Source organism: Phaethon lepturus, unplaced genomic scaffold (assembly GCF_000687285.1).
Source record: "Phaethon lepturus isolate BGI_N335 unplaced genomic scaffold, ASM68728v1 scaffold2280, whole genome shotgun sequence".
Taxonomy (NCBI): Eukaryota; Metazoa; Chordata; class Aves; order Phaethontiformes; family Phaethontidae; genus Phaethon; species Phaethon lepturus.
In genome coordinates this window covers 42,722-55,410 of record NW_010512400.1, presented here as the reverse complement: position 1 = coordinate 55,410, position 12,689 = coordinate 42,722, and positions in this window count along the sequence as shown.

The following is a 12,689-nucleotide window of genomic DNA, read 5'->3' as shown; positions in this document are numbered from 1 at the left end:
CCCCAACCCTGCTCCAGCCTGGGCTCCTCTTCCCACAGGTCCACAGGTCCTGCCAGGAGCCTGCTCCAGTGTGGGCTTCCACGGGGTCACGGCCTCCTTCGGGCATCCCCCTGCTCCGGCGTGGGGGCCTGCCCGGGGTGCGGGTGCAGATCTGCTCCCCCGTGGAGCTCCATGGCTGCAGGGGCACAGCCGGCCTCGCCGTGGTCTTCCCCAGGGGCTGCCGGGGAACCTCTGCTCCGGCGCCTGAAGCCCCTCCTGCCCCTCCTGCTTCGCTGACCTGGGGTCTGCAGAGTTGGTCCTCCCACATGTTCTCCACTCTCTGGCTGCAATTACTGTGTTGCTGTTTTTTTTCCCCTTCTTACCTCTGCTCCCCCAGAGGCGCTGCCACCGTGGCTGATGGGCTCGGTCTTGGCCAGCAGTGGGTCCAACTTGTAGCCAGCTGGTGTTGGCTCTCTCAGACACAGGGGAAGCTTCTGGCAGCTTCTCACAGAAGCCACACCTGCAGCCCCCTCTGCTACCAAAACCTTGCCATGCAAACTCAACACAAGTTGCTTTGCAGAAGGGAATTTGGGGACATGGTCAATAATACAGCTGTTACAGGAAATATAAAGCAGTTCTCGAGATTATAGTGATTTTTAGGACTTCTTGTTATGAACATGCATTGAGCAACTGTACAGCATAGCATGCTGCATTGAATGAAGGCTGGTAAGCAAGCAGAATGTAAAGTAAAGGTCATTCTTTTTAAAGGAAAGTATGTTCTTACACCCTTCTATGTGTAAGTGCTTTCTAAAGTACTTCACATAACTTGCAGGAAAAAATAACTTGCTGGTTGGATTTCCTGTATGTTTCATGAATTCAGCTTGTGTGTGAAATCATAACTGCCCTGAATAGCCCCAAGTGTTGTACAAAATAAGGACTTTTTAAAGCGTAGATTAAATATTTTTTATGGTTGAGTTAATGTTGCACTATTAACCATGTTTATTCATACCTATAAAAACCGAAGGGTACGTGCAGATAGTTTTATCCTGTCTGCTGGTCCCGAGGTACCAGCTGCCTTGCAGGATGGCTCTGCCCCGCGTTGCCAGCTGGGGCTGTGCCGCTCAGCCAGCACTGCTGGCGGGAGGAGCGCTGGGGACACAGGGACCGGCGCGCTGCTCGGGCTTGCTGGCTTCCACCCTGCCGTCCTTTCCGGCGTCGCAGCCCCCGCCGTGCTCTTCTCACTGGGAACTTTCTTGGAAAGATGTTCTCGTCGCTGCTCCCGAGCACTTAGTGCAACAGCAGCAGCTTCGTCTCGGGAGCGAGGAAGGAACTGTTAGCGAGGCTGAATTGTAGCCCATCCTGTGCGAAGCTTTCCCACTAGTCTTGCTGTGAGGGTTACCATTTGTCCAATTTTCACCACACTATGACTGGCCCTAAACGACTTCTAGGAGCTAAGCTACTTTGATAAGCTTGAAATGCTAAAGAATCAAAGGCCACACTTTAAACTCCTACACAACTTTTTTTCCTCAGATCTGCCAAATTAAAAGGGAGAGAGACTTGCAAGCCCTTCCTCTGCTGTATGTTTGTCTGTGTTAAGTGATGCAAGACTTCCCTGAATTCCGTCGAATCACAGCTGAGCGCCATACGATTATTCCTTAATTGCATCCAAAACAACTTTTTTAGATGATGAATAATATTATGTATTGTACAGGAGCATGCCTCAACCTTAACTTTGAAGCACTTCACAAATTAATGTTTAATGAAACCGTTCGCCTGGAGGTTTTTTCTGTACTATCTAACTGGTTGAATATGAACACAAGCCAGGGATCTTTCATCTCCCTCACAAGCCTTGCTGCTCTCATACAGCATGTTTTCTCCAACCGCATGCAGCCAGTCAGTTTTCAGTACTGTTGCTTTCTATACATATCTCCCTGGCCTGCAAAAATACTGCCTCCCCGCCAAAAAAAAACCCCAACCCCACAGCACAAGACCATAATGGATTGACCATACAGAAAACATATTTTTAGGGGAATGTTTACTTGAACTAAACATGACTGGTACAACAGTTCTGTAATATAATGCACACTGTAAACTTTAGAAGCCCAGTAGCCGATGAACTGAAACAAAACATTTGTCTTATTCCTTGGCTGCAGATGTTTGTTTGGTTGTTGTAATTTTAATGTAAAATTTCTCTCTGAGTCAGCTATCAAAATTAAAAGCTTCCCATTAGACTTTGTATTCTGTAATCCTTCAAAAGTTGCCACTTTGTTGGCAGGGTGCCTAATATTTTTTTGCGAGCACACAGGTGTCTGAAAATGTCATTTCACAGGGGCCCTCTCTCTAAATCTGGCAGTGCAAGGATGTTTTTGTTAAACTGATGTCATGAGTTGTTCTGCAATTTACAATATTGGAAGTTGAATTCCAAATCAAATCTCCTCATTCTGTCATGACGGAGCCATCCTGCTGTTGGAATCAGGGTTAGAGGAGGACATACTGGCATTATGGAAATAACAATATCTTACACAGAATGTAATTGTAGATAACAATATCTTACATAGAATTGATATGAACAGTATCTTACACTGGCCTCAATTCTCGGTAGTGCGGTGGTGCTGAAAGCAAGCAGACTAAGATGGAGATGAGCATTACAGAACTGCAGGAAAGTGTTGCTCGGGAGGAGGAGGATGGCTGGAGATCACCTAGTCCAACCTGGGGTTCAGGTTTTCTTGGCTCTTTTCCAGCACTCCGTCCCTGCAATGTCTCACTTGCAGAGCTGGGATGCTGGAATTCAGCACCCAGAACTGGCAGTTTTCAGGTGTGAAAGAACACTCAGGAAGGTGTCAGAGACAAGACTGAGCATTTTGCCATGGTCACCATCAGATCAAGGAAGTGTTGAGGTCTGAGGACCTGCCCTGGAGAAGGCCCTGGCAGAAACTCCTCTCATTTAGACAGAAGCAGCTGCTGGCCCCCAGTATCTTTTAGAGCAGAAGCTTGGATTTTCGCAGGCTCAACCTGCAAATTTTAGAAGTAGCTTATATATTTTAAAGTAGCTTTAACTGACTGAAACACCTGTAATTTCCCTCAGCTATCAACCAACCAACCCATGTGGCCCTTCTCAGGAGCCCGCTGGCAAACGCTGTGCATGCTGCACATCAGCTGCGGGGCTGGGCTCGGCTCGTTGCCCAGCCCGTGGCTTCATCACCAGGGACGGTGGCGCGGGACTGGCAGGACTCGCGCCCACGCTGTCTAGCAATGCCAAGAGCGTTTCCTACCCCTTGACTTCATTACTGAAGCCCTGCTCAGTCTGCGTGAGGCTCTCTGCATAAGTATGTTCTGGAGGCATAAAACAGCATGTCTGATGATGATCTCTGCCTTGCAATTCACTGCACATCACTACCTCTGGCCATGTTTTATTTAGCTGGTTGGGCATAGCAATCTGCTGCCTGCAGCCTCCTCCAGCTCAAAGCAATTCCACACACTCCTCTGAAGGTTGTGTTGACTTAGTTCTCTGACTGCTCATGCCCACAGAGGAGCTGGGCACATCCTGGCTGGTCCACCTCAGGGGGAAGGCTGGGGTGAGGGTGGTGCACACCAGTGCAGCAGCAAGGAGCCCTTCATAGCTACATCCATGTCTCCCAGCTACAGGTCCCCTCCTCAGCACCACCCATCGCCTTGTCCTCACCTCTGCAAAAACCCCACTTCTCGTGTGCGGGCAGGAAGCCTCCACCTGGCCTTGCACATCCCTTCTGCTCCTACGTGACTCAAACCCACTTGCCAGGAGCACATGCTGAGGACCAGCTTCTTTCCTCAGGGCCCCCTCATCCTGCAGGGTCTCCCGGTGCAGGCACAGGCACGGTCGATGCTCGTCTCCACACAGCATGCTCCAGCAGCCGTCTGTCTGTGGTAGCCTTGCTAGCAAGGCTTTCAGGTTCTGGATCTCCGAATCAAGAAGTCTGTCCTCATTAGGGATCTTTTTTTTTCCCCAGAAATAAATTGAGGAGTTGGCTTACTTTGGAAGTGAGCGCATGGTTTTATTCATAGTGAGTCCCTAAAATAATGTGGAATGCGTGGGAGGTGACAGTGATGCTGGAAGATGAGATTTTTTGGGGGGTGTCTTTTCAATGGAAAGAGGAAAGAAAATTAAATTTCTATTTATGCATGATCTCTGGTAGGAATTTAAAAGTGCATAGGAATGGGAGTAAAAAGATAAAATTTCTTATACTGACACCAGCTCAGCTGCATTGCACACATTGTATACATGCAAAATGATATGTTTAATGCCACAATGGTTGTGCAATATAATAAGTTTAGTACTGCTGAGATTTATTGCTTCCTGCTCTCCCTCATTTTACTGGTGATGGCATTTAAGACCTAATTCACTGAGATTGTGTTTACCCAGTTTATCCTATGTTTTTATTGTGACCAGGTCAAATTAATCCATCTTTCTTACAACAGAAGCAAAACCTGTGATTGTTACTGCAGGTGAGACTGTTTTACAGGGTCTTTTGCTTTCAGAAACAAAGAGATGGGAACAACTGTTGTTTGCATTGCATACAAGCCTGTGCAGCTTCTGGAAAAGGTTGTGAAGACCTGCAGATACAAGAGACAGCAGCTTTCTGCACAAGTTTGGCATTCAGAGATCCCGACCACACTTCTGCTGGCACTGTGCTAGCAACCACAAACCTGAAACAAGCTTGCTCTTAATTTCTGCTCTTTTTAGTGCCTATGAAAGTGCTGGTTTTCTAGGAGACGAGGGAGGTGGACATCACTTTGCACTGCAAGCTCCTCACAGTTGATAGATTGTCCCATGTATGGCCTTAGAAGTAAATTAATTGTCTAGATAATTAGTGAAACAGCTGCTAAAGCCTTCTAAAAAGTAACTGTAAACATCTGAGGCAGTGGACAGCAAAGTTGCAATCCCAGTTGTAAACCAAAAGCACTGCTTTCAGCTCCTAAGGTGCTCTACCCCACTTCCCAGCACAGCTATTACCTGTGCTGTGCTGTAAACTGAGAGGGCATGGGTAACGTACAAGGGCAGAGAGCTATATATGAGGATATCTTCACAAGAAATGAACTGTCAATCAGCTCTGAAAAATAAGTGCAAGCTTTTAGAAAGCCCCTTGTATGTGATGTTCGCAACCCTCGGCAAGCCACCAATGCATTACAGTAACAGCTGTGTTAAACTACTAAAAGCTAAATGTCAGGAAAAAGAGAGCATCCAAGCCTCAGGTTTTCTTATGTTTTAACAGAACAGGGTCCCCTTTGGTACCAATACCTGTAAGTGTATTAGATACATATTTTGTAGGAGAAATATAAAAAAGAGTTGTCATGCTTTTGCAGCTGGGGTCCCATTCAGTGACAGTGCACCCACAGTACTGACAGGGCAGCATAAACTACTTGACGGCCTTGGGCTGCCACCTTCCCACCTGGCAGCTCTCAAAGCACATCGTGTGCCTGGGGGAGCAACCAGCCTGGTGTTCCCAGGAGGTACGGCAGCTACTGCCCACGCTCTGTGGGTATGGTTTCTGCATGGAGCAGAAGTTCAGCCCTGGCTGCAAGCCCAAGGCTTAATGCACCCTGTAGACACAGGCGCAGTAAATCTTTGGGATGTTTCATGGAAGCATCACACCCATTCCTGTTGCCTAGGGACAACAATACCTGGTTTGAACTTCTGTGTGGTAGCTCAAGGGAGAAGGTCAGTGGTCCAGGAAAAACAGACAGTGGAGGTGCCCAAATTCTGCTTGGACAAAGTATCTAGAAGAAAAAAAGAGGTCTTATTTGGGAAACCTGCATGGGTAGCCCCAGAGTTACCATGTCCCAAAAGATCAGCTCTTGCTTTGACCTGAGGAGAATGTCTCCTCTTCAAGTCCTTAGCTGAGCCCATGTGGAAGAATTAATTCCACCTTCGATTACTGTTTTGCAAACAACTAACAACTAGAAAATATAGGTCACTAGGTCTTTTACAGTAAGACATCCACCACCAGATAGCATCAATTTTGACATTAAGTCATTGAATGAGAGACATAACCTACTCGTAGTTGGTTTTATTACAGTAGTAATAAAGGTGGCTTGGCTAACTCACATCTCCATGGTCAGAACATACCATCTGACAACAGGCCCATGAGCCACCTATCATAACCTTATCCTGACCTTAAATCATTCATAATCTTATTCTTCAGGGCATCATGTCAGCTTATCTTGAATTGGGAATCTATTAAATATCATCTGTTCTCTCTAATCTGTTGTACACTGTTTATTTTTATGCAGGAAATGAAAACTGCAGCATGATCATATCGTCTTGCACCTTCAATTTCGGCTGTATACAAATACTGAATAAATACTGCTGCTTTGATTTGTTTAGAACAATACTTTCCAAAAATAAATGTTTATTTTCAGTGGCCTCGCCTAGTTCTCAAGGTGAAGAAAAGGTTGCAGTTTTATTGATGCAGAATTGCAATATTCCTAAACAGTGTAACAACATTTTCTTCTTTAATAAGTTAGATTATCAATCTAAGAAGATTATGTCTAAAGAGTCAAAAAATAAGTTGTTGTGTAAGGGGGTTTGGGTTCTTTTTTTTAAAAAACTGCTTTGCATATTTGCTTTGATATGTTAGAATGATGTGTTAGAGAGCACACATCATGTGCTAAGCAAAACCGCAGCTTTCTAAGCAAGCACATTTATGAAGAAAGACGCGCCAATGTTGAAGGAGTTAATGTGAACATGGGGGCACCAGCACCCCTCTAAAAAGAAGAAATTCTAGGAAGGCTGTTTCAAACGCATTGAGCCATAGTATACTGAGAAAAAAGCAGCATTCAAAATTAAAATTTCCAGCATAAATCTATACCATTTTTTCATGCACAATTCTGCAGATTCCATGTTCAGTCAGAAAAAGCATAAACCAGAAGATACAAATGTTTGGATGTGAGACTTTTGTTATCTGACCTTATAGAATATGCAAACAGTTGCAGAGCATCCACTGCTTCTCCAGGGGGAGCAGGATCTCTGCAGAGGTGACCCCAAAGATTATGGTATTGTCAGGCTGAAAGCAGCAAACTGGAAAGCAAGAAAAGTAAAGAATAATATCATATTGATTCTAGATCATGTTTGAGATTTTTTTTAATACATCTTTTTAAGCAACAGACCAGTCCTGAAAGTCCATCTGGGACTGTCCTGTGGGAACAAGACATTACATGTGTGAGCTTAATTCAATCATCTCTAGGCTTTTGCAGACGAACTCCACTGTTCTAGGGGATAGTGTCCAATCCCCAGACTATTAAAAAGTGAATCTGGCTTCCTCTTCCTTTTATCTTTAAAGCCTCTTTTGTTGTTTGCAGGCTGATAGAAGAAAGTCTCTTGCAAAGGGATGGAACAGTTTTTTTAACATCAGAAACAAGGACAACAGGAGGACATCCTATGCTGTGGAATCAGCAAGCATGCAAAAAAAGAAAGTTAGTGATATTAAAAAGAAAAAAAGAAGGAGCAGGTTCAAAGAAAATAGCTCAGTAACATTTTTTTACCAACAAACAATTGTGAGCGGGGATGAGTATAACAAGGTGTTAAGTTTGGAGATAAGTCAGAAATATAAATAACAAAAGAATCAAAATTTTCTGGCCACACAGAAGCTGCAGGTCTAGCACACCGCCTGCCCACCCTGCCCCCCATAAATAAAGAGAAAGAAAATCCTAAAAGGTCCATTTTTTCCATAATTAGTACATAATACCATTTTTTACGTTCAGCACAATGCTGAGCTGACATCCAAAAACCACTCATTTGCACAAATGAACTGCCAAGACCTACTCATGCTCTCAGGAACCCAGCCTGAAATAAATACAATTTTTAAAAAAGCGCTTTCTTCTTCCAGAAACTCAGGCCTTTTGAGACAGTCAACATTACCGACCACTTTTTCAAAATTTTGTGTAGAGCCTTGGCCATCCTTAGCTCAGTACCCGTACACTGCCCAGACCAACAGCAAACCTGAAACCACAAGCATCAGGGTGCTTTGGGCAACTTCTCTTCTCCAAGGAGCTGACAGCTTTGGCTACTGCTACTGCAGCTCCTACAGTTTAGCACTCAGCCAAGTGCACCTAAGCAGGGAATCTGCAGATTCCCTGTTTTGGTCAACAAAGGGTCACAATAACAAAATATAGGGGAAAAAGAAAAGATTCCATAAGTATAACAGATTTCAAAGCTATGGAGAATATGCTGGGCCTGTAAGGAAGCTTTGGAAATATTCAGTATTCCTGGTTTTCGCACTAGAACTTCTAACATTATAAATTAACACAGCTGCTGTGGGTATCAAGGAGGATGGAGACTTGTTTTGGTGTATCCTTATTGTAAACACAGAGTCAGAAATTCTGGACCACTCTTCCAACAGAAAAAGGAAGCTGTGTAAACTGGCCACGTGCTCCCACTTCATGCTGGAAAAACTCCTTGTAACCCAAAGTGGCTTTCAGCTTTCAAAAGCATGCTTTCAGAAAAAAACCCAACTATTGGCACTCAGATGCCAATAGAAGATACCCTTTGCTTTTATAGCCATGCCTTGTCCCCTCATTGGGCATGTGTACTGTGGTTAGAGTGCAACGGTTTCCTAGTGAAGTTTTGCCTCCAAGTCATACAGAGAGAGTGGCAATGCTGTTGACCTTGCTGTGCCTCAGCTTGGCCATTCATGGACTTGGTCTTCCTTACTTGGCCTGAGGTCATCATTGTGAAACTTAAAACATGCCTTCAGCTTCTAAACAAAAATACAAGTTATTCCTAGGATGTCTTTTCTAGTGCATTTGCACCTGGTTGGTGGTGATTTTGCTACACCAGTCTGCCTTCCCGATGCTCAGAATCGTCCTGCAGCTGCCTGTTTGGAAGCTGTTCCCACAGGAGCAGGCTGTTTCATCTCCGTATGCTCTCAGAAATACCCACGCTGGCCCAGGCAGAGCAGGTTGTTCATTACAGACCTCTCAGTAGAGCAGGTACGGCAGAGAAAGAACTGAAAATGCCAAATATCTATAGGAGTTTGAAGAAGGAAAATCACAGAAGAAAAAACCATTGAGATCTGTTAAATGCAAAGAAAACACCTCTAACGCAGGGGCTGAAATCAAGTGGAAGCTATGAGAGTACCATAGGCTGTCACCCAGGTCTCACACTCTTCCCTAGTCACCTACTGCAGGCCACTGCCAGAGGAAAAATGCTGGATGATCTTGGGTCTGACCCAGTAGGGCCATTCCCAGGTTCTTATTATAGAAAACCTAGAAATTTCCTTAAGCCTATTAAACATTTGCCTTGAAAGACCTGGCATATGGTGCTGACATAATCTGCCCCTCAAGAGCCAGAGGAGCATCTCAAGCTCTAGCTTGCAGAGTCGGTTACATCCTGAAGGCATTTTGAGTGTTTCGTTCAATTAGGACAATCCTATCCTTGGTGACTAAACGTGGTTAATGCCTTCTTTTCAAAGATGTTTGTTGAGAGCACATTGCATTTCCAACATGGGATGAAATCTCATTAGCCATTTGTTATTTTGACCATAGGGACTAAAGTTGAAGTTTGTGCAAGAGATGGATATCAGCTGGGTAACAGCTGGATCGTTTGGGATGGAGCAGATACGGGCTGGCTCCTTCAACAACTGCTTCCCAGGTGCACACACGCCTTCTTGAATTTTGATAAGATGTGGAATTTTTCATGTAAAAAATAATATTGGGTTTGGCTGTTATCTGGGCTCCACTGGAAAAAAAAATAATCGATTTTAGCTCTATTTGAAATTATATTCAGAAATTCATTAGTGTCTCTTTCCACTTGAACCTCTTGAATTGAGGCAACAGAGGAAGGAAACTTAAAAAAACACAGGAAGCCTTGAGCATTACTTATGAAAGAGCAGCAGGCAAAATTAATATCCATGTACCTTAGACACTTGATTAGACTGTATTGCTTATGCTGTATAATTTTGCCTCTAAGTTCCCTTCCTCACTTTTCCTTCCATCTGCATTAAGAAAAATTTAATATAAATGTTTCTAAGGAAGTACAGCTCTGACAGATGTTGACAAATATTTGCAGTCAGGGTAATTTGCAAAAACAGTGTCATTTTGTTGATATAGGATCTTTCTGTGTTTTGTATTTTTGTTCAAACACATAACTCTGGGAAATAGATTTATCTTTATAAAGAAAAAAAAAGTAATTAAAAAGATTGTAGCCAAAACTGCTGGTGTTGCTTCTGAATGTCACAAAAATGGAATTTCAAGAGAGGCATGCTGCTTTTCAAATGTACTTAGGATATACAAAACTGATTGAAGATTTCTATGTTTGAAATGATACGTATAATGGAAAGCATGCACTCTAGTTTCCTGCAAAAACTAGCAACGCAGAAAGGAGAATAATTATATAGCAAAAGCAAAGACAGACAGACACTGAAAGAGATGAGAAGGCAAAATACTGCCTTTTAGAAACAGTGCTCTAAAGCCAGGAAGACTTAAAAACCGCTTGCAGATAGAGGAATGGCTGGAGGAAACACACACTCGTGTTACGGGATGGGATCACCGCTGCCGTGCACTTCCCAGGGCACTCCCAGGCCGGCCAAGCTGCAAACGGTGCAAAAAGGGAGGTTGCTCTTACTTTGTGATTTTTTTGCTTTTTTCTTAAACTTATTCTCAAAAAAATGGGTTGCGGGGAGAGAGAGCAATATACGTTTGTCATCATCCTTCTAAGAAATAATTAATCTCTGCCTAGATGTTTTATTTTCATTGTTCCTGACCCTCCAGACTTCTGGCTCTAGATTAAGCAGGAGTGGTTTACACCAGCTAAGATTTGGGTGGAGAAATTTTACCTAAGCCACCGGCTGAAACCTCCTGTGGACTTTACTCATCGCCAATGGGAAATATTTCCGTGCCCCGGAACTGAAACGGCAAGGAGCTTTCCTTTCCAACTTAAGTTTTAAAAATCTCTCTTCCTGTGGGCCTAACTGCTTCTGGAAAAGCAATCACTGGTGTATTCATGCTGTGGGGAAAAGAAAATGTGGCCTTCACCTTTTCCTTGGCAAAGTGCTTGCGTTTAAAAGTGCGCGAGGCCGCACAAGCAGAAAACCTCCATGTCCGCAAGGGAAGCGATCCTGCCTCCGCTGTGGGCAGCCTTACCACGTAACGGAGATTAATTACAACCACCTCAAAGGTCTAGAAAGGTCTGTATTCCTGGCTGCTTTACCTCAGCGAGCAGCACATTTTGCGCCTGACACACCTGAAACGCTACCAGAAGTGTGGTGAGGAGGGGAGCACTGGGTGGCGGTGCCTGCACCGCGGTTTTGGCAGGAGAGAGGAAAATGTTGGGGAAAGGAGGACGCCGGCAGCGCTCTCGTCTATGGCTTTCCTCTTGGCCTCCACACAGGTAGAGCGGGCATGGTCCGAAGTACAGATTAAAGACTAAAGATGGCAGAGGAAAGACAACCAGAGTGGTGTGAGCTCCAGTTTTCATTACAGGACACCATGTCACTGCAGGAGAAAAGTGACCCCTCAGAGGAGCTGTGAGCAGGCCCTCCCCAGCCCTCCCTCTGCCGGCGGCCGTCCCTCTGCCAGGTGGGCCCTGGGGAGCCGCGGCTCCCTAAGGACAGGCCGCAGAAGACAATCCACCTCTTCCCGGGATTGCCAGCCCCTGACCCCATTGCTCCCCCCAGGGCCCAGCTCCTTCTGGGGCCATCCTGCCTCACCCCAGGGCCGCAGTGCTTTTCTTCCTCTCCCCTTCACCCGCCGCCCGCCGCCCTCCTCAGCACTACATCCAGACACCTCTAATCCGTTGGCATTCCCCAAGTTCTTGAGCAACGGTGTGCCTTTGAGAAGGAAAAAGAAAACTTCCATTTTGTTTGGGAACCTGCTATTATTTTAATGATGGAATCTAATCTTACTGTGCAACTGTATGTAAAGCTGAAGGCTGCACCGTCTGGTGGCTATCTCATGGAAAGGGGAAGAGTAGAATCATAGAATCATAGAACACTTTGGGTTGGAAGGGTTCTTTAAAGGTCATCTAGTCCAATCCCCCTGCAATAAGCAGGGACAACTTCAACTAGATCAGGTTGCTCAGAGCCCCGTCCAACCTGACCTGGAATGTCTACAAGGATGTGGTATCTACCACCTCTCTGGGCAACCTGTGCCAATGGTTCACCACTCTCAATCTGAAAAATTCCTTCCTTAGACCTAGTTGACATCTACCCTCTTTCAGTTTAAAACCATTACCACTTGTCCTGTCACAACAGGTGCTGCCAAAATGTCTGTCCCCATCTTTCTTATAAGCCCCCTTGAAGTACTGGAAGGCTGCAATAAGGTCTCCCCAGAGCCTTCTCTTCTGCAGGCTGAACATGAACTCTCTCAGCCTGTCCTCATAGGAGAGCTGTTCCATCCCTCTGATCATTTTTGTGGCCCTCCTCTGGACCCTCTCCAACAGGTCCATGTTTTTCCTGTGCTGAGGGTTCCAGAGCTGGATGCAGGACTCCAGGTGGGGTCTCACCAGAGCAGAGTAGAGGGGCAGAATCACCTCCCGCAACCTGGGGGCCATGCTTCTTTTGATGCAGCCCAGGATACAGTTGGCCTTCTGGGCTGCGAGTGCACATTGCCAGCTCATGTCCAGCTTTTCATTCACCAGTACCCCCAAGTCATTCTTGGCAGGGCTGCTCTCAATCCCTTCATCCCCCAGCCTGTATTGACCCTGCACTTGGCCTTGTTGAGCCTCATGAGGTTCACAT